General features: G+C 55.9%; 19 non-coding genes and 13 pseudogenes across 19 annotated transcripts; all 32 read left to right on the forward strand.

The window, feature by feature from the left end:
• Window positions 1-310: 310 nt before the first annotated feature.
• Window positions 311-429, forward strand: LOC135599780 (5S ribosomal RNA). Its single transcript, XR_010482123.1, has one exon. It is a non-coding gene; the product is annotated as a 5S ribosomal RNA (ribosomal RNA).
• Window positions 430-778: 349 nt separating this feature from the next.
• Window positions 779-896, forward strand: LOC135601088 (5S ribosomal RNA). Its single transcript, XR_010483392.1, has one exon. It is a non-coding gene; the product is annotated as a 5S ribosomal RNA (ribosomal RNA).
• Window positions 897-1246: 350 nt separating this feature from the next.
• LOC135602131 (5S ribosomal RNA) lies at window positions 1247-1365 on the forward strand (annotated as a pseudogene).
• Window positions 1366-1715: 350 nt separating this feature from the next.
• Window positions 1716-1833, forward strand: LOC135603775 (5S ribosomal RNA; annotated as a pseudogene).
• Window positions 1834-2182: 349 nt separating this feature from the next.
• LOC135600624 (5S ribosomal RNA) lies at window positions 2183-2301 on the forward strand. Its single transcript, XR_010482943.1, has one exon. It is a non-coding gene; the product is annotated as a 5S ribosomal RNA (ribosomal RNA).
• A 350-nt stretch (window positions 2302-2651) lies between these two features.
• On the forward strand, window positions 2652-2770 carry LOC135601739 (5S ribosomal RNA; annotated as a pseudogene).
• Window positions 2771-3120: 350 nt separating this feature from the next.
• On the forward strand, window positions 3121-3238 carry LOC135604065 (5S ribosomal RNA; annotated as a pseudogene).
• A 350-nt stretch (window positions 3239-3588) lies between these two features.
• On the forward strand, window positions 3589-3707 carry LOC135600625 (5S ribosomal RNA). Its single transcript, XR_010482944.1, has one exon. It is a non-coding gene; the product is annotated as a 5S ribosomal RNA (ribosomal RNA).
• A 350-nt stretch (window positions 3708-4057) lies between these two features.
• LOC135601740 (5S ribosomal RNA) lies at window positions 4058-4176 on the forward strand (annotated as a pseudogene).
• A 350-nt stretch (window positions 4177-4526) lies between these two features.
• Window positions 4527-4644, forward strand: LOC135604066 (5S ribosomal RNA; annotated as a pseudogene).
• A 350-nt stretch (window positions 4645-4994) lies between these two features.
• Window positions 4995-5113, forward strand: LOC135599837 (5S ribosomal RNA). The gene has a single exon (XR_010482179.1). It is a non-coding gene; the product is annotated as a 5S ribosomal RNA (ribosomal RNA).
• Window positions 5114-5463: 350 nt separating this feature from the next.
• On the forward strand, window positions 5464-5581 carry LOC135602162 (5S ribosomal RNA; annotated as a pseudogene).
• A 350-nt stretch (window positions 5582-5931) lies between these two features.
• Window positions 5932-6049, forward strand: LOC135603776 (5S ribosomal RNA; annotated as a pseudogene).
• Window positions 6050-6398: 349 nt separating this feature from the next.
• On the forward strand, window positions 6399-6517 carry LOC135600626 (5S ribosomal RNA). Its single transcript, XR_010482945.1, has one exon. It is a non-coding gene; the product is annotated as a 5S ribosomal RNA (ribosomal RNA).
• Window positions 6518-6867: 350 nt separating this feature from the next.
• Window positions 6868-6986, forward strand: LOC135601741 (5S ribosomal RNA; annotated as a pseudogene).
• Window positions 6987-7336: 350 nt separating this feature from the next.
• LOC135604067 (5S ribosomal RNA) lies at window positions 7337-7454 on the forward strand (annotated as a pseudogene).
• A 350-nt stretch (window positions 7455-7804) lies between these two features.
• Window positions 7805-7923, forward strand: LOC135599838 (5S ribosomal RNA). Its single transcript, XR_010482180.1, has one exon. It is a non-coding gene; the product is annotated as a 5S ribosomal RNA (ribosomal RNA).
• A 350-nt stretch (window positions 7924-8273) lies between these two features.
• Window positions 8274-8391, forward strand: LOC135602163 (5S ribosomal RNA; annotated as a pseudogene).
• Window positions 8392-8741: 350 nt separating this feature from the next.
• On the forward strand, window positions 8742-8860 carry LOC135600627 (5S ribosomal RNA). The gene has a single exon (XR_010482946.1). It is a non-coding gene; the product is annotated as a 5S ribosomal RNA (ribosomal RNA).
• A 350-nt stretch (window positions 8861-9210) lies between these two features.
• Window positions 9211-9329, forward strand: LOC135600011 (5S ribosomal RNA). The gene has a single exon (XR_010482346.1). It is a non-coding gene; the product is annotated as a 5S ribosomal RNA (ribosomal RNA).
• A 350-nt stretch (window positions 9330-9679) lies between these two features.
• LOC135601278 (5S ribosomal RNA) lies at window positions 9680-9798 on the forward strand. The gene has a single exon (XR_010483576.1). It is a non-coding gene; the product is annotated as a 5S ribosomal RNA (ribosomal RNA).
• Window positions 9799-10148: 350 nt separating this feature from the next.
• Window positions 10149-10267, forward strand: LOC135600623 (5S ribosomal RNA). The gene has a single exon (XR_010482942.1). It is a non-coding gene; the product is annotated as a 5S ribosomal RNA (ribosomal RNA).
• A 350-nt stretch (window positions 10268-10617) lies between these two features.
• Window positions 10618-10736, forward strand: LOC135601279 (5S ribosomal RNA). The gene has a single exon (XR_010483577.1). It is a non-coding gene; the product is annotated as a 5S ribosomal RNA (ribosomal RNA).
• Window positions 10737-11086: 350 nt separating this feature from the next.
• On the forward strand, window positions 11087-11205 carry LOC135601294 (5S ribosomal RNA). Its single transcript, XR_010483591.1, has one exon. It is a non-coding gene; the product is annotated as a 5S ribosomal RNA (ribosomal RNA).
• Window positions 11206-11555: 350 nt separating this feature from the next.
• On the forward strand, window positions 11556-11674 carry LOC135601943 (5S ribosomal RNA; annotated as a pseudogene).
• A 350-nt stretch (window positions 11675-12024) lies between these two features.
• Window positions 12025-12143, forward strand: LOC135599839 (5S ribosomal RNA). The gene has a single exon (XR_010482181.1). It is a non-coding gene; the product is annotated as a 5S ribosomal RNA (ribosomal RNA).
• A 350-nt stretch (window positions 12144-12493) lies between these two features.
• Window positions 12494-12611, forward strand: LOC135602164 (5S ribosomal RNA; annotated as a pseudogene).
• Window positions 12612-12961: 350 nt separating this feature from the next.
• Window positions 12962-13080, forward strand: LOC135601390 (5S ribosomal RNA). Its single transcript, XR_010483685.1, has one exon. It is a non-coding gene; the product is annotated as a 5S ribosomal RNA (ribosomal RNA).
• Window positions 13081-13430: 350 nt separating this feature from the next.
• On the forward strand, window positions 13431-13549 carry LOC135599953 (5S ribosomal RNA). Its single transcript, XR_010482290.1, has one exon. It is a non-coding gene; the product is annotated as a 5S ribosomal RNA (ribosomal RNA).
• A 350-nt stretch (window positions 13550-13899) lies between these two features.
• LOC135600628 (5S ribosomal RNA) lies at window positions 13900-14018 on the forward strand. The gene has a single exon (XR_010482947.1). It is a non-coding gene; the product is annotated as a 5S ribosomal RNA (ribosomal RNA).
• A 350-nt stretch (window positions 14019-14368) lies between these two features.
• On the forward strand, window positions 14369-14487 carry LOC135599954 (5S ribosomal RNA). The gene has a single exon (XR_010482291.1). It is a non-coding gene; the product is annotated as a 5S ribosomal RNA (ribosomal RNA).
• Window positions 14488-14837: 350 nt separating this feature from the next.
• LOC135601280 (5S ribosomal RNA) lies at window positions 14838-14956 on the forward strand. Its single transcript, XR_010483578.1, has one exon. It is a non-coding gene; the product is annotated as a 5S ribosomal RNA (ribosomal RNA).
• Window positions 14957-15262: the final 306 nt, after the last annotated feature.

The following is a 15262-nucleotide window of genomic DNA, read 5'->3' on the forward strand; positions in this document are numbered from 1 at the left end:
CGAGACGATTGTTTTGGGGCTGGAAATTTGCTGTGACCGCTACGCAGTCAGTATCGAGGGGCTCGGAGAGAGCTTTCTGGATTGGGGTCGCAATAGCGATTCCGAGTTCGTTCTAGAAAGTGCCGATGGTTTCTGCACGCGCTTGCCGTGACCGATACGCAGTCGTCGGGCTTGGGCTCGGAGAGAGCTTGCAATAGGGATTTCGAGACCGTTCGAGAAAGCGCCGACGGTTTCGTGTCGGGCAAGAGGCTCCGGAATTTGATGCGCCGACTGCGACGTGCACATAGGCGAGGGACGAAGCACGTGAAACGGGTGCGATAATGCCAGCACTAAATCACTGGATCCCATCAAAACTCTGAAGTTAAGCGTGCTTGGGCCAGAGTAGTACTAGGATGGGTGACCCCCTGGGAAGTCCTCGTGTTGCACTCCTTTTTGCATCCCAGGATACGAAACATCTCCCGTAGAGCTCCGAGACGATTGTTTTGGGGCTGGAAATTTGCTGTGACCGCTACGCAGTCAGTATCGAGGGGCTCGGAGAGAGCTTTCGGATTGGGGTCGCAATAGCGATTCCGAGTTCGTTCTAGAAAGTGCCGATGGTTTCTGCACGCGCTTGCCGTGACCGATACGCAGTCGTCGGGCTAGGGCTCGGAGAGAGCTTGCAATAGGGATTTTGAGACCGTTCGAGAAAGCGTCGACGATTTCGTGACGGGCAAGAGGCTCCGGACGTTGATGCGCCGACTGCGACGTGCACATAGGCGAGGGACGAAGCACGCGAAACGGGTGCGATAATGCCAGCACTAAATCCCCGGATCCCATCAAAACTCTGAAGTTAAGCGTGCTTGGGCCAGAGTAGTACTAGGATGGGTGACCCCTGGGAAGTCCTCGTGTTGCACTCCTTTTTGCATCCCGAGATACGAAACATCTCCCGTAGTGCTCCGAGACGATTGTTTTGGGGCTGGAAATTTGCTGTGACCGCTACGCTGTCAGTATCGAGGGGCTCGGAGAGAGCTTTCCGGATTGGGGTCGCAATAGCGATTCCGAGTTCGTTCTAGAAAGTGCCGATGGTTTCTGCACGCGCTTGCCGTGACCGATACGCAGTCATCGGGCTAGGGCTCGGAGAGAGCTTGCAATAGGGATTTCGAGACCGTTCGAGAAAGTGCCGACGGTTTCGTGACGGACAAGAGGCTCCGGATGTTGATGCGCCGGCTGCGACGTGCACATAGGCGAGGGACGAAGCACGCGAAACGGGTGCGATAATGCTAGCACTAAATACCCGGATCCCATCAAAACTCCGAAGTTAAGCGTGCTTGGGCCAGAGTAGTACAAGGATGGGTGACCCCTTGGGAAGTCCTCGTGTTGCACTCCTTTTTGCATCCCGGGATACGAAACATCTCCCGTAGAGCTCCGAGACGATTGTTTTGGGGCTGGAAATTTGCTATGACCGCTACGCAGTCAGTTTCGAGGGGCTCGGAGAGAGCTTTTCGGATTGGGGTCGCAATTGCGATTCCGAGTTCGTTCTAGAAAGTGCCGATGGTTTCTGCACGCGCTTGCCGTGACCGATACGTAGTCGTCGGGCTAGGGCTCGGAGAGAGCTTGCAATAGGGATTTCGAGACCGTTCGAGAAAGCGCCGACGGTTTCGTGTCGGGCAAGAGGCTCCGGACGTTGATGCGCCGACTGCGACGTGCACATAGGCGAGGGACGAAGCACGCAAAACGGGTGCGATAATGCCAGCACTAAATCCCCGGATCCCATCAAAACTGCGAAGTTAAGCGTGCTTGGGCCAGAGTAGTACTAGGATGGGTGACCCCTGGGACGTCCTCGTGTTGCACTCCTTTTTGCATCCCGAGATACGAAACAACTCCCGTAGAGCTCCGAGACGATTGTTTTGGGGCTGGAAATTTGCTGTGACCGCTACGCAGTCAGTATCGAATGGCTCAGAGAGAGCTTTCGGATTGGGGTCGCAATTGCGATTCCGAGTTCGTTCTAGAAAGTGCCGATGGTTTCTGCATGCGCTTGCCGTGACCGATACGCAGTCGTCGGGCTAGGGCTCGGAGAGAGCTTGCAATAGGGATTTCGAGACCGTTCGAGAAAGTGCCGACGGTTTCGTGACGGACAAGAGGCTCCGGACGTTGATGCGCCGGCTGCGACGTGCACATAGGCGAGGGACGAAGCACGCGAAACGGGTGCGATAATGCCAGCACTAAATCCCCGGATCCCATCAAAACTCCGAAGTTAAGCGTGCTTGGGCCAGAGTAGTACTAGGATGGGTGACGCCCTGGGAAGTCCTCGTGTTGCACTCCTTTTTGCATCCCGAGATACGAAACATCTCCCATAGAGCTCCGAGACGATTGTTTTGGGGCTGGAAATTTGCTGTGACCGCTACGCAGTCAGTATCGAGGGGCTCGGAGAGAGCTTTCCGGATCGGGGTCGCAATAGCGATTCCGAGTTCGTTCTAGAAAGTGCCGATGGTTTCTGCACGCGCTTGCCGTGACCGATACGTAGTCGTCGGGCTAGGGCTCGGAGAGAGCTTGCAATAGGGATTTCGAGACCGTTCGAGAAAGCACCGACGGTTTCGTGACGGGCAAGAGGCTCCGGACGTTGATGCGCCGACTGCGACGGGCACATAGGCGAGGGACGAAGCACGCGAAACGGGTGCGATAATGCTAGCACTAAATCCCCGGATCCCATCAAAACTGCGAAGTTAAGCGTGCTTGGGCCAGAGTAGTACTAGGATGGGTGACCCCCTGGGAAGTCCTCGTGTTGCACTCCTTTTTGCATCCCGGGATACGAAACATCTCCCGTAGAGCTCCGAGACGATTGTTTTGGGGCTGGAAATTTGCTGTGACCGCTACGCAGTCAGTATCGAGGGGCTCGGAGAGAGCTTTCCGGATTGGGGTCGCAATAGCGATTCCGAGTTCGTTCTAGAAAGTGCCGATGGTTTCTGCACGCGCTTGCCGTGACCGATACGCAGTCATCGGGCTAGGGCTCGGAGAGAGCTTGCAATAGGGATTTCGAGACCGTTCGAGAAAGCGCCGACGGTTTCGTGACGGACAAGAGGCTCCGGACGTTGATGCGCCGACTGCGACGTGCACATAGGCGAGGGACGAAGCACGTGAAACGGGTGCGATAACGCCAGCACTAAATCCTCGGATCCCATCAAATCTCCGAAAGTAAGCGCGCTTGGGCCAGAGTAGTACTAGGATGGGTGACCCCTGGGAAGTCCTCGTGTTGCACTCCTTTTTGCATCCCGAGATACGAAACAACTCCCGTAGAGCTCCGAGACGATTGTTTTGGGGCTGGAAATTTGCAGTGACCACTACGCAGTCAGTATCGAGGGGCTCGGAGAGAGCTTTCCGGATTGGGGTCGCAATTGCGATTCCGAGTTCGTTCTAGATAGTGCCGATGGTTTCTGCACTTGCTTGCCGTGACCGATACGCAGTCGTCGGGCTAGGGCTCGGAGAGACCTTGCAATAGGGATTTCGAGACCGTTCGAGAAAGCGCCGATGGTTTCGTGACGGGCAAGAGGCTCCGGACGTTGATGCGCCGGCTGCGACGTGCACATAGGCGAGGGACGAAGCACGCGAAACGGGTGCGATAATGCCAGCACTAAATCCCCGGATCCCATCAAAACTCCGAAGTTAAGCGTGCTTGGGCCAGAGTAGTACTAGGATGGGTGACGCCCTGGGAAGTCCTCGTGTTGCACTCCTTTTTGCATCCCGAGATACGAAACATCTCCCATAGAGCTCCGAGACGATTGTTTTGGGGCTGGAAATTTGCTGTGACCGCTACGCAGTCAGTATCGAGGGGCTCGGAGAGAGCTTTCCGGATCGGGGTCGCAATAGCGATTCCGAGTTCGTTCTAGAAAGTGCCGATGGTTTCTGCACGCGCTTGCCGTGACCGATACGTAGTCGTCGGGCTAGGGCTCGGAGAGAGCTTGCAATAGGGATTTCGAGACCGTTCGAGAAAGCACCGACGGTTTCGTGACGGGCAAGAGGCTCCGGACGTTGATGCGCCGACTGCGACGGGCACATAGGCGAGGGACGAAGCACGCGAAACGGGTGCGATAATGCTAGCACTAAATCCCCGGATCCCATCAAAACTGCGAAGTTAAGCGTGCTTGGGCCAGAGTAGTACTAGGATGGGTGACCCCCTGGGAAGTCCTCGTGTTGCACTCCTTTTTGCATCCCGGGATACGAAACATCTCCCGTAGAGCTCCGAGACGATTGTTTTGGGGCTGGAAATTTGCTGTGACCGCTACGCAGTCAGTATCGAGGGGCTCGGAGAGAGCTTTCCGGATTGGGGTCGCAATAGCGATTCCGAGTTCGTTCTAGAAAGTGCCGATGGTTTCTGCACGCGCTTGCCGTGACCGATACGCAGTCATCGGGCTAGGGCTCGGAGAGAGCTTGCAATAGGGATTTCGAGACCGTTCGAGAAAGCGCCGACGGTTTCGTGACGGACAAGAGGCTCCGGACGTTGATGCGCCGACTGCGACGTGCACATAGGCGAGGGACGAAGCACGTGAAACGGGTGCGATAACGCCAGCACTAAATCCTCGGATCCCATCAAATCTCCGAAAGTAAGCGCGCTTGGGCCAGAGTAGTACTAGGATGGGTGACCCCTGGGAAGTCCTCGTGTTGCACTCCTTTTTGCATCCCGAGATACGAAACAACTCCCGTAGAGCTCCGAGACGATTGTTTTGGGGCTGGAAATTTGCAGTGACCACTACGCAGTCAGTATCGAGGGGCTCGGAGAGAGCTTTCCGGATTGGGGTCGCAATTGCGATTCCGAGTTCGTTCTAGATAGTGCCGATGGTTTCTGCACTTGCTTGCCGTGACCGATACGCAGTCGTCGGGCTAGGGCTCGGAGAGACCTTGCAATTGGGATTTCGAGACCGTTCGAGAAAGCGCCGATGGTTTCGTGACGGGCAAGAGGCTCCGGACGTTGATGCGCCGGCTGCGACGTGCACATAGGCGAGGGACGAAGCACGCGAAACGGGTGTGATAATGCCAGCACTAAATCCCCGGATCCCATCAAAACTCCGAAGTTAAGCGTGCTTGGGCCAGAGTAGTACTAGGATGGGTGACCCCTTGGGAAGTCCTCGTGTTGCACTCCTTTTTGCATCCCGAGATACGAAACATCTCCAGTAGAGCTCCGAGACGATTGTTTTGCGGTTGGAAATTTGTTGTGACCGCTATGCAGTCAGTATCGAGGGGCTCGTAGAGAGCTTTCCGGATTGGGGTCGCAATAGCGATTCCGAGTTCGTTCTAGATAGTGCCGATGGTTTCGGCACGCGCTTGCCGTGACCGATACGCAGTCGTCGGGCTAGGGCTCGGAGAGAGCTAGCAATAGGGATTTCGAGACCATTCGAGAAAGCGCCGACGGTTTCGTGACGGACAAGAGGCTCCGGACGTTGATGCGCCGACTGCGACGTGGACATAGGCGAGGGACGGAGTACGCGAAACAGGTGCGATAATGCCAGCACGAAATCCCCGGATCCCATCAAAACTCCGAAGTTAAGCGTGCTTGGGCCAGAGTAGTACTAGGATGGGTGAACCCTGGGAAGTCCTCGTGTTGCACTCCTTTTTGCATCCCGAGATACGAAACAACTCCCGTAGAGCTCCGAGACGATTGTTTTGGGGCTGGAAATTTGCTGTGACCACTACGCAGTCAGTATCGAGGGGCTCGGAGAGAGCTTTCCGGATTGGGGTGGCAATTGCGATTCCGAGTTCGTTCTAGATAGTGCCGATGGTTTGTGCACGTGCTTGCCGTGACCGATACGCAGTCGTCGGGCTAGGGCTCGGAGAGAGCTTGCAATAGGGATTTCGAGACCGTTCGAGAAAGCGCCGACGGTTTCGTGTCGGGCAAGAGGCTCCGGACGTTGATGCGCCGACTGCGACGTGCACATAGGCGAGGGACGAAGCACGCAAAACGGGTGCGATAATGCCAGCACTAAATCCCCGGATCCCATCAAAACTGCGAAGTTAAGCGTGCTTGGGCCAGAGTAGTACTAGGATGGGTGACCCCTGGGACGTCCTCGTGTTGCACTCCTTTTTGCATCCCGAGATACGAAACAACTCCCGTAGAGCTCCGAGACGATTGTTTTGGGGCTGGAAATTTGCTGTGACCGCTACGCAGTCAGTATCGAATGGCTCGGAGAGAGCTTTCGGATTGGGGTCGCAATTGCGATTCCGAGTTCGTTCTAGAAAGTGCCGATGGTTTCTGCATGCGCTTGCCGTGACCGATACGCAGTCGTCGGGCTAGGGCTCGGAGAGAGCTTGCAATAGGGATTTCGAGACCGTTCGAGAAAGTGCCGACGGTTTCGTGACGGACAAGAGGCTCCGGACGTTGATGCGCCGGCTGCGACGTGCACATAGGCGAGGGACGAAGCACGCGAAACGGGTGCGATAATGCCAGCACTAAATCCCCGGATCCCATCAAAACTCCGAAGTTAAGCGTGCTTGGGCCAGAGTAGTACTAGGATGGGTGACGCCCTGGGAAGTCCTCGTGTTGCACTCCTTTTTGCATCCCGAGATACGAAACATCTCCCATAGAGCTCCGAGACGATTGTTTTGGGGCTGGAAATTTGCTGTGACCGCTACGCAGTCAGTATCGAGGGGCTCGGAGAGAGCTTTCCGGATCGGGGTCGCAATAGCGATTCCGAGTTCGTTCTAGAAAGTGCCGATGGTTTCTGCACGCGCTTGCCGTGACCGATACGTAGTCGTCGGGCTAGGGCTCGGAGAGAGCTTGCAATAGGGATTTCGAGACCGTTCGAGAAAGCACCGACGGTTTCGTGACGGGCAAGAGGCTCCGGACGTTGATGCGCCGACTGCGACGGGCACATAGGCGAGGGACGAAGCACGCGAAACGGGTGCGATAATGCTAGCACTAAATCCCCGGATCCCATCAAAACTGCGAAGTTAAGCGTGCTTGGGCCAGAGTAGTACTAGGATGGGTGACCCCCTGGGAAGTCCTCGTGTTGCACTCCTTTTTGCATCCCGGGATACGAAACATCTCCCGTAGAGCTCCGAGACGATTGTTTTGGGGCTGGAAATTTGCTGTGACCGCTACGCAGTCAGTATCGAGGGGCTCGGAGAGAGCTTTCCGGATTGGGGTCGCAATAGCGATTCCGAGTTCGTTCTAGAAAGTGCCGATGGTTTCTGCACGCGCTTGCCGTGACCGATACGCAGTCATCGGGCTAGGGCTCGGAGAGAGCTTGCAATAGGGATTTCGAGACCGTTCGAGAAAGCGCCGACGGTTTCGTGACGGACAAGAGGCTCCGGACGTTGATGCGCCGACTGCGACGTGCACATAGGCGAGGGACGAAGCACGTGAAACGGGTGCGATAACGCCAGCACTAAATCCTCGGATCCCATCAAATCTCCGAAAGTAAGCGCGCTTGGGCCAGAGTAGTACTAGGATGGGTGACCCCTGGGAAGTCCTCGTGTTGCACTCCTTTTTGCATCCCGAGATACGAAACAACTCCCGTAGAGCTCCGAGACGATTGTTTTGGGGCTGGAAATTTGCAGTGACCACTACGCAGTCAGTATCGAGGGGCTCGGAGAGAGCTTTCCGGATTGGGGTCGCAATTGCGATTCCGAGTTCGTTCTAGATAGTGCCGATGGTTTCTGCACTTGCTTGCCGTGACCGATACGCAGTCGTCGGGCTAGGGCTCGGAGAGACCTTGCAATTGGGATTTCGAGACCGTTCGAGAAAGCGCCGATGGTTTCGTGACGGGCAAGAGGCTCCGGACGTTGATGCGCCGGCTGCGACGTGCACATAGGCGAGGGACGAAGCACGCGAAACGGGTGTGATAATGCCAGCACTAAATCCCCGGATCCCATCAAAACTCCGAAGTTAAGCGTGCTTGGGCCAGAGTAGTACTAGGATGGGTGACCCCTTGGGAAGTCCTCGTGTTGCACTCCTTTTTGCATCCCGAGATACGAAACATCTCCAGTAGAGCTCCGAGACGATTGTTTTGCGGTTGGAAATTTGTTGTGACCGCTATGCAGTCAGTATCGAGGGGCTCGTAGAGAGCTTTCCGGATTGGGGTCGCAATAGCGATTCCGAGTTCGTTCTAGATAGTGCCGATGGTTTCGGCACGCGCTTGCCGTGACCGATACGCAGTCGTCGGGCTAGGGCTCGGAGAGAGCTAGCAATAGGGATTTCGAGACCATTCGAGAAAGCGCCGACGGTTTCGTGACGGACAAGAGGCTCCGGACGTTGATGCGCCGACTGCGACGTGGACATAGGCGAGGGACGGAGTACGCGAAACAGGTGCGATAATGCCAGCACGAAATCCCCGGATCCCATCAAAACTCCGAAGTTAAGCGTGCTTGGGCCAGAGTAGTACTAGGATGGGTGAACCCTGGGAAGTCCTCGTGTTGCACTCCTTTTTGCATCCCGAGATACGAAACAACTCCCGTAGAGCTCCGAGACGATTGTTTTGGGGCTGGAAATTTGCTGTGACCACTACGCAGTCAGTATCGAGGGGCTCGGAGAGAGCTTTCCGGATTGGGGTGGCAATTGCGATTCCGAGTTCGTTCTAGATAGTGCCGATGGTTTGTGCACGTGCTTGCCGTGACCGATACGCAGTCGTCGGGCTAGGGCTCGGAGAGAGCTTGCAATAGGGATTTCGAGACCGTTCGAGAAAGCGCCGATGGTTTCGTGACGGACAAGAGGCTCCGGACGTTGATGCGCCGGCTGCGACGTGCACATAGGCGAGGGACGAAGCACACGAAACGGGTGCGATAATGCCAGCACTAAATCCCCGGATCCCATCAAAACTCCGAAGTTAAGCGTGCTTGGGCCAGAGTAGTACTAGGATGGGTGACGCCCTGGGAAGTCCTCGTGTTGCACTCCTTTTTGCATCCCGAGATACGAAACATCTCCCGTAGAGCTCCGAGACGATTGTTTTGGGGCTGGAAATTTGCTGTGACCGCTACGCTGTCAGTATCGAGGGGCTCGGAGAGAGCTTTCCGGATTGGGGTCGCAATAGCGATTCCGAGTTCGTTCTAGAAAGTGCCGATGGTTTCTGCACGCTCTTGCCGTGACCGATACGCAATCGTCGGGCTAGGGCTCGGAGAGAGCTTGCAATAGGGATTTCGAGACCGTTCGAGAAAGCGCCGACGGTTTCGTGACGGACAAGAGGCTCCGAACGTTGATGCGCCGGCTGCGACGTGCACATAGGCGAGGGACGAAGCACATGAAACGGGTGCGATAATGCCGGCACTAAATCCCCGGATCCCATCAAAACTCCGAAGTTAAGCGTGCTTGGGCCAGAGTAGTACTAGGATGGTTGACCCCCTGGGAAGTCCTCGTGTTGCACTCCTTTTTGCATCCCGAGATACGAAACATCTCCCGTAGAGCTCCGAGTCGATTGTTTTGGGGCTGGAAATTTGCTGTGACTGCTACGCAGTCAGTATCGAGGGGCTCGGAGAGAGCTTTCCGGATCGGGGTCGCAATAGCGATTCCGAGTTCGTTCTAGAAAGTGCCGATGGTTTCTGCACGCGCTAGCCGTGACCGATACGCAGTCGTCGGGCTATGGCTCGGAGAGAGCTTGCAATAGGGATTTCGAGACCGTTCGAGAAAGCGCCGACGATTTTGTGACGGGCAAGAGGCTACGGACGTTGATGCACCGACTGCGACGTGCACATAGGCGAGGGACGAAGCACGCGAAACGGGTGCGATAACGCCAGCACTAAATCCCCGGATCCCATCAAAACTCCGAAGTTAAGCGTGCTTGGGCCAGAGTAGTACTAGGATGGGTGACGCCCTGGGAAGTCCTCGTGTTGCACTCCTTTTTGCATCCCGAGATACGAAACATCTCCCGTAGAGCTCCGAGACGATTGTTTTGGGGCTGGAAATTTGCTGTGACCGCTACACAGTCAGTATCGAGGGGCTCGGAGAGAGCTTTCCGGATTGGGGTCGCAATAGCGATTCCGAGTTCGTTCTAGAAAGTGCCGATGGTTTCTGCACGCTCTTGCCATGACCGATACGCAATCGTCGGGCTAGGGCTCGGAGAGAGCTTGCAATAGGGATTTCGAGACCGTTCGAGAAAGCGCCGACGGTTTCGTGACGGACAAGAGGCTCCGGACGTTGATGCGCCGGCTGCGACGTGCACATAGGCGAGGGACGAAGCACACGAAACGGGTGCGATAATGCCAGCACTAAATCCCCGGATCCCATCAAAACTCTGAAGTTAAGCGTGCTTGGGCCAGAGTAGTACTAGGATGGTTGACCCCCTGGGAAGTCCTCGTGTTGCACTCCTTTTTGCATCCCGAGATACGAAACATCTCCCGTAGAGCTCCGAGACGATTGTTTTGGGGCTGGAAATTTGCTGTGACTGCTACGCAGTCAGTATCGAGGGGCTCGGAGAGAGCTTTCCGGATCGGGGTCGCAATAGCGATTCCGAGTTCGTTCTAGAAAGTGCCGATGGTTTCTGCACGCGCTAGCCGTGACCGATACGCAGTCGTCGGGCTATGGCTCGGAGAGAGCTTGCAATAGGGATTTCGAGACCGTTCGAGAAAGCGCCGACGGTTTCGTGACGGGCAAGAGGCTCCGGACGTTGATGCGCCGACTGCGACGTGCACATAGGCGAGGGACGAAGCACGCGAAACGGGTGCGATAACGCCAGCACTAAATCCCCGGATCCCATCAAAACTCCGAAGTTAAGCGTGCTTGGGCCAGAGTAGTACTAGGATGGGTGACGCCCTGGGAAGTCCTCGTGTTGCACTCCTTTTTGCATCCCGAGATACGAAACATCTCCCGTAGAGCTCCGAGACGATTGTTTTGGGGCTGGAAATTTGCTGTGACCGCTACGCAGTCAGTATCGCGGGGCTCGGAGAGAGCTTTCCGGATCGGGGTCGCAATAGCGATTCCGAGTTCGTTCTAGAAAGTGCCGATGGTTTCTGCACGCGCTAGCCGTGACCGATACGTAGTCGTCGGGCTAGGGCTCGGAGAGAGCTTGCAATAGGGATTTCGAGACCGTTCGAGAAAGCGCCGACGGTTTCGTGACGGGCAAGAGGCTCCGGACGTTGATGCGCCGACTGCGACGTGCACATAGGCGAGGGACGAAGCACGCGAAACGGGTGCGATAAAGCCAGCACTAAATCCCCGGATACCATCAAAACTCCGAAGTTAAGCGTGCTTGGGCCAGAGTAGTACTAGGATGGTTGACCCCCTGGGAAGTCCTCGTGTTGCACTCCTTTTTGCATCCCGAGATACGAAACATCTCCCGTAGAGGTCCGAGACGATTGTTTTGGGGCTGGAAATTTGCTGTGACCGCTACGCAGTCAGTATCGAGGGGCTCGGAGAGAGCTTTCCGGATCGGGGTCGCAATAGCGATTCCGAGTTCGTTCTAGAAAGTGCCGATGGTTTCTGCACGCGCTAGCCGTGACCGATACGCAGTCGTCGGGCTAGGGCTCGGAGAGAGCTTGCAATAGGGATTTCGAGACCGTTCGAGAAAGCGCCGACGGTTTCGTGACGGGCAAGAGGCTCCGGACGTTGATGCGCCGACGGCGACGTGCACATAGGCGAGGGACGAAGCACGCGAAACGGGTGCGATAATGCCAGCACTAAATCCCCGGATCCCATCAAAACTCCGAAGTTAAGCGTGCTTGAGCCAGAGTAGTACTAGGATGGGTGACGCCCTGGGAAGTCCTCGTGTTGCACTCCTTTTTGCATCCCGAGATACGAAACATCTCCCGTAGAGCTCCGAGACGATTGTTTTGGGGCTGGAAATTTGCTGTGACCGCTACGCAGTCAGTATCGAGGGGCTCGGAGAGAGCTTTTCGGATCGGAGTCGCAATTGCGATTCCGAGTTCGTTCTAGGTAGTGCCGATGGTTTCTGCACTTGCTTGCCGTGACCGATACGCAGTCGTCGGGCTAGGGCTCGGAGAGACCTTGCAATTGGGATTTCGAGACCGTTCGAGAAAGCGCCGACGGTTTCGTGACGGGCAAGAGGCTCCGGACGTTGATGCGCCGGCTGCGACGTGCACATAGGCGAGGGACGAAGCACGCGAAACGGGTGTGATAATGCCAGCACTAAATCCCCGGATCCCATCAAAACTCCGAAGTTAAGCGTGCTTGGGCCAGAGTAGTACTAGGATGGGTGACCCCTTGGGAAGTCCTCGTGTTGCACTCCTTTTTGCATCCCGAGATACGAAACATCTCCAGTAGAGCTCCGAGACGATTGTTTTGCGGTTGGAAATTTGTTGTGACCGCTATGCAGTCAGTATCGAGGGGCTCGTAGAGAGCTTTCCGGATTGGGGTCGCAATAGCGATTCCGAGTTCATTCTAGATAGTGCCGATGGTTTCGGCACGCGCTTGCCGTGACCGATACGCAGTCGTCGGGCTAGGGCTCGGAGAGAGCTAGCAATAGGGATTTCGAGACCATTCGAGAAAGCGCCGACGGTTTCGTGACGGACAAGAGGCTCCGGACGTTGATGCGCCGACTGCGACGTGGACATAGGCGAGGGACGGAGTACGCGAAACAGGTGCGATAATGCCAGCACGAAATCCCCGGATCCCATCAAAACTCCGAAGTTAAGCGTGCTTGGGCCAGAGTAGTACTAGGATGGGTGAACCCTGGGAAGTCCTCGTGTTGCACTCCTTTTTGCATCCCGAGATACGAAACAACTCCCGTAGAGCTCCGAGACGATTGTTTTGGGGCTGGAAATTTGCTGTGACCACTACGCAGTCAGTATCGAGGGGCTCGGAGAGAGCTTTCCGGATTGGGGTGGCAATTGCGATTCCGAGTTCGTTCTAGATAGTGCCGATGGTTTGTGCACGTGCTTGCCGTGACCGATACGCAGTCGTCGGGCTAGGGCTCGGAGAGAGCTTGCAATAGGGATTTCGAGACCGTTCGAGAAAGCGCCGACGGTTTCGTGACGGACAAGAGGCTCCGGACGTTGATGCGCCGGCTGCGACGTGCACATAGGCGAGGGACGAAGCACACGAAACGGGTGCGATAATGCCAGCACTAAATCCCCGGATCCCATCAAAACTCCGAAGTTAAGCGTGCTTGGGCCAGAGTAGTACTAGGAAGGGTGACGCCCTGGGAAGTCCTCGTGTTGCACTCCTTTTTGCATCCCGAGATACGAAACATCTCCCGTAGAGCTCCGAGACGATTGTTTTGGGGCTGGAAATTTGCTGTGACCGCTACGCTGTCAGTATCGAGGGGCTCGGAGAGAGCTTTCCGGATTGGGGTCGCAATAGCGATTCCGAGTTCGTTCTAGAAAGTGCCGATGGTTTCTGCACGCTCTTGCCGTGACCGATACGCAATCGTCGGGCTAGGGCTCGGAGAGAGCTTGCAATAGGGATTTCGAGACCGTTCGAGAAAGCGCCGACGGTTTCGTGACGGACAAGAGGCTCCGAACGTTGATGCGCCGGCTGCGACGTGCACATAGGCGAGGGACGAAGCACATGAAACGGGTGCGATAATGCCAGCACTAAATCCCCGGATCCCATCAAAACTCCGAAGTTAAGCGTGCTTGGGCCAGAGTAGTACTAGGATGGTTGACCCCCTGGGAAGTCCTCGTGTTGCACTCCTTTTTGCATCCCGAGATACGAAACATCTCCCGTAGAGCTCCGAGACGATTGTTTTGGGGCTGGAAATTTGCTGTGACTGCTACGCAGTCAGTATCGAGGGGCTCGGAGAGAGCTTTCCGGATCGGGGTCGCAATAGCGATTCCGAGTTCGTTCTAGAAAGTGCCGATGGTTTCTGCACGCGCTAGCCGTGACCGATACGCAGTCGTCGGGCTATGGCTCGGAGAGAGCTTGCAATAGGGATTTCGAGACCGTTCGAGAAAGCGCCGACGGTTTTGTGACGGGCAAGAGGCTACGGACGTTGATGCACCGACTGCGACGTGCACATAGGCGAGGGACGAAGCACGCGAAACGGGTGCGATAATGCCAGCACTAAATCCCCGGATCCCATCAAAACTCCGAAGTTAAGCGTGCTTGGGCCAGAGTAGTACTAGGATGGGTGACGCCCTGGGAAGTCCTCGTGTTGCACTCCTTTTTGCATCCCGAGATACGAAACATCTCCCGTAGAGCTCCGAGACGATTGTTTTGGGGCTGGAAATTTGCTGTGACCGCTACACAGTCAGTATCGAGGGGCTCGGAGAGAGCTTTCCGGATTGGGGTCGCAATAGCGATTCCGAGTTCGTTCTAGAAAGTGCCGATGGTTTCTGCACGCTCTTGCCATGACCGATACGCAATCGTCGGGCTAGGGCTCGGAGAGAGCTTGCAATAGGGATTTCGAGACCGTTCGAGAAAGCGCCGACGGTTTCGTGACGGACAAGAGGCTCCGGACGTTGATGCGCCGGCTGCGACGTGCACATAGGCGAGGGACGAAGCACACGAAACGGGTGCGATAATGCCAGCACTAAATCCCCGGATCCCATCAAAACTCCGAAGTTAAGCGTGCTTGGGCCAGAGTAGTACTAGGATGGTTGACCCCCTGGGAAGTCCTCGTGTTGCACTCCTTTTTGCATCCCGAGATACGAAACATCTCCCGTAGAGCTCCGAGACGATTGTTTTGGGGCTGGAAATTTGCTGTGACTGCTACGCAGTCAGTATCGAGGGGCTCGGAGAGAGCTTTCCGGATCGGGGTCGCAATAGCGATTCCGAGTTCGTTCTAGAAAGTGCCGATGGTTTCTGCACGCGCTAGCCGTGACCGATACGCAGTCGTCGGGCTATGGCTCGGAGAGAGCTTGCAATAGGGATTTCGAGACCGTTCGAGAAAGCGCCGACGGTTTCGTGACGGGCAAGAGGCTCCGGACGTTGATGCGCCGACTGCGACGTGCACATAGGCGAGGGACGAAGCACGCGAAACGGGTGCGATAACGCCAGCACTAAATCCCCGGATCCCATCAAAACTCCGAAGTTAAGCGTGCTTGGGCCAGAGTAGTACTAGGATGGGTGACGCCCTGGGAAGTCCTCGTGTTGCACTCCTTTTTGCATCCCGAGATACGAAACATCTCCCGTAGAGCTCCGAGACGATTGTTTTGGGGCTGGAAATTTGCTGTGACCGCTACGCAGTCAGTATCGCGGGGCTCGGAGAGAGCTTTCCGGATCGGGGTCGCAATAGCGATTCCGAGTTCGTTCTAGAAAGTGCCGATGGTTTCTGCACGCGCTAGCCGTGACCGATACGTAGTCATCGGGCTAGGGCTCGGAGAGAGCTTGCAATAGGGATTTCGAGACCGTTCGAGAAAGCGCCGACGGTTTCGTGACGGGCAAGAGGCTCCGGACGTTGATGCG

The sequence above is a fragment of the Musa acuminata genome, chromosome BXJ2-1 (assembly GCF_036884655.1).
Source record: "Musa acuminata AAA Group cultivar baxijiao chromosome BXJ2-1, Cavendish_Baxijiao_AAA, whole genome shotgun sequence".
NCBI lineage: Eukaryota > Viridiplantae > Streptophyta > Magnoliopsida > Zingiberales > Musaceae > Musa > Musa acuminata.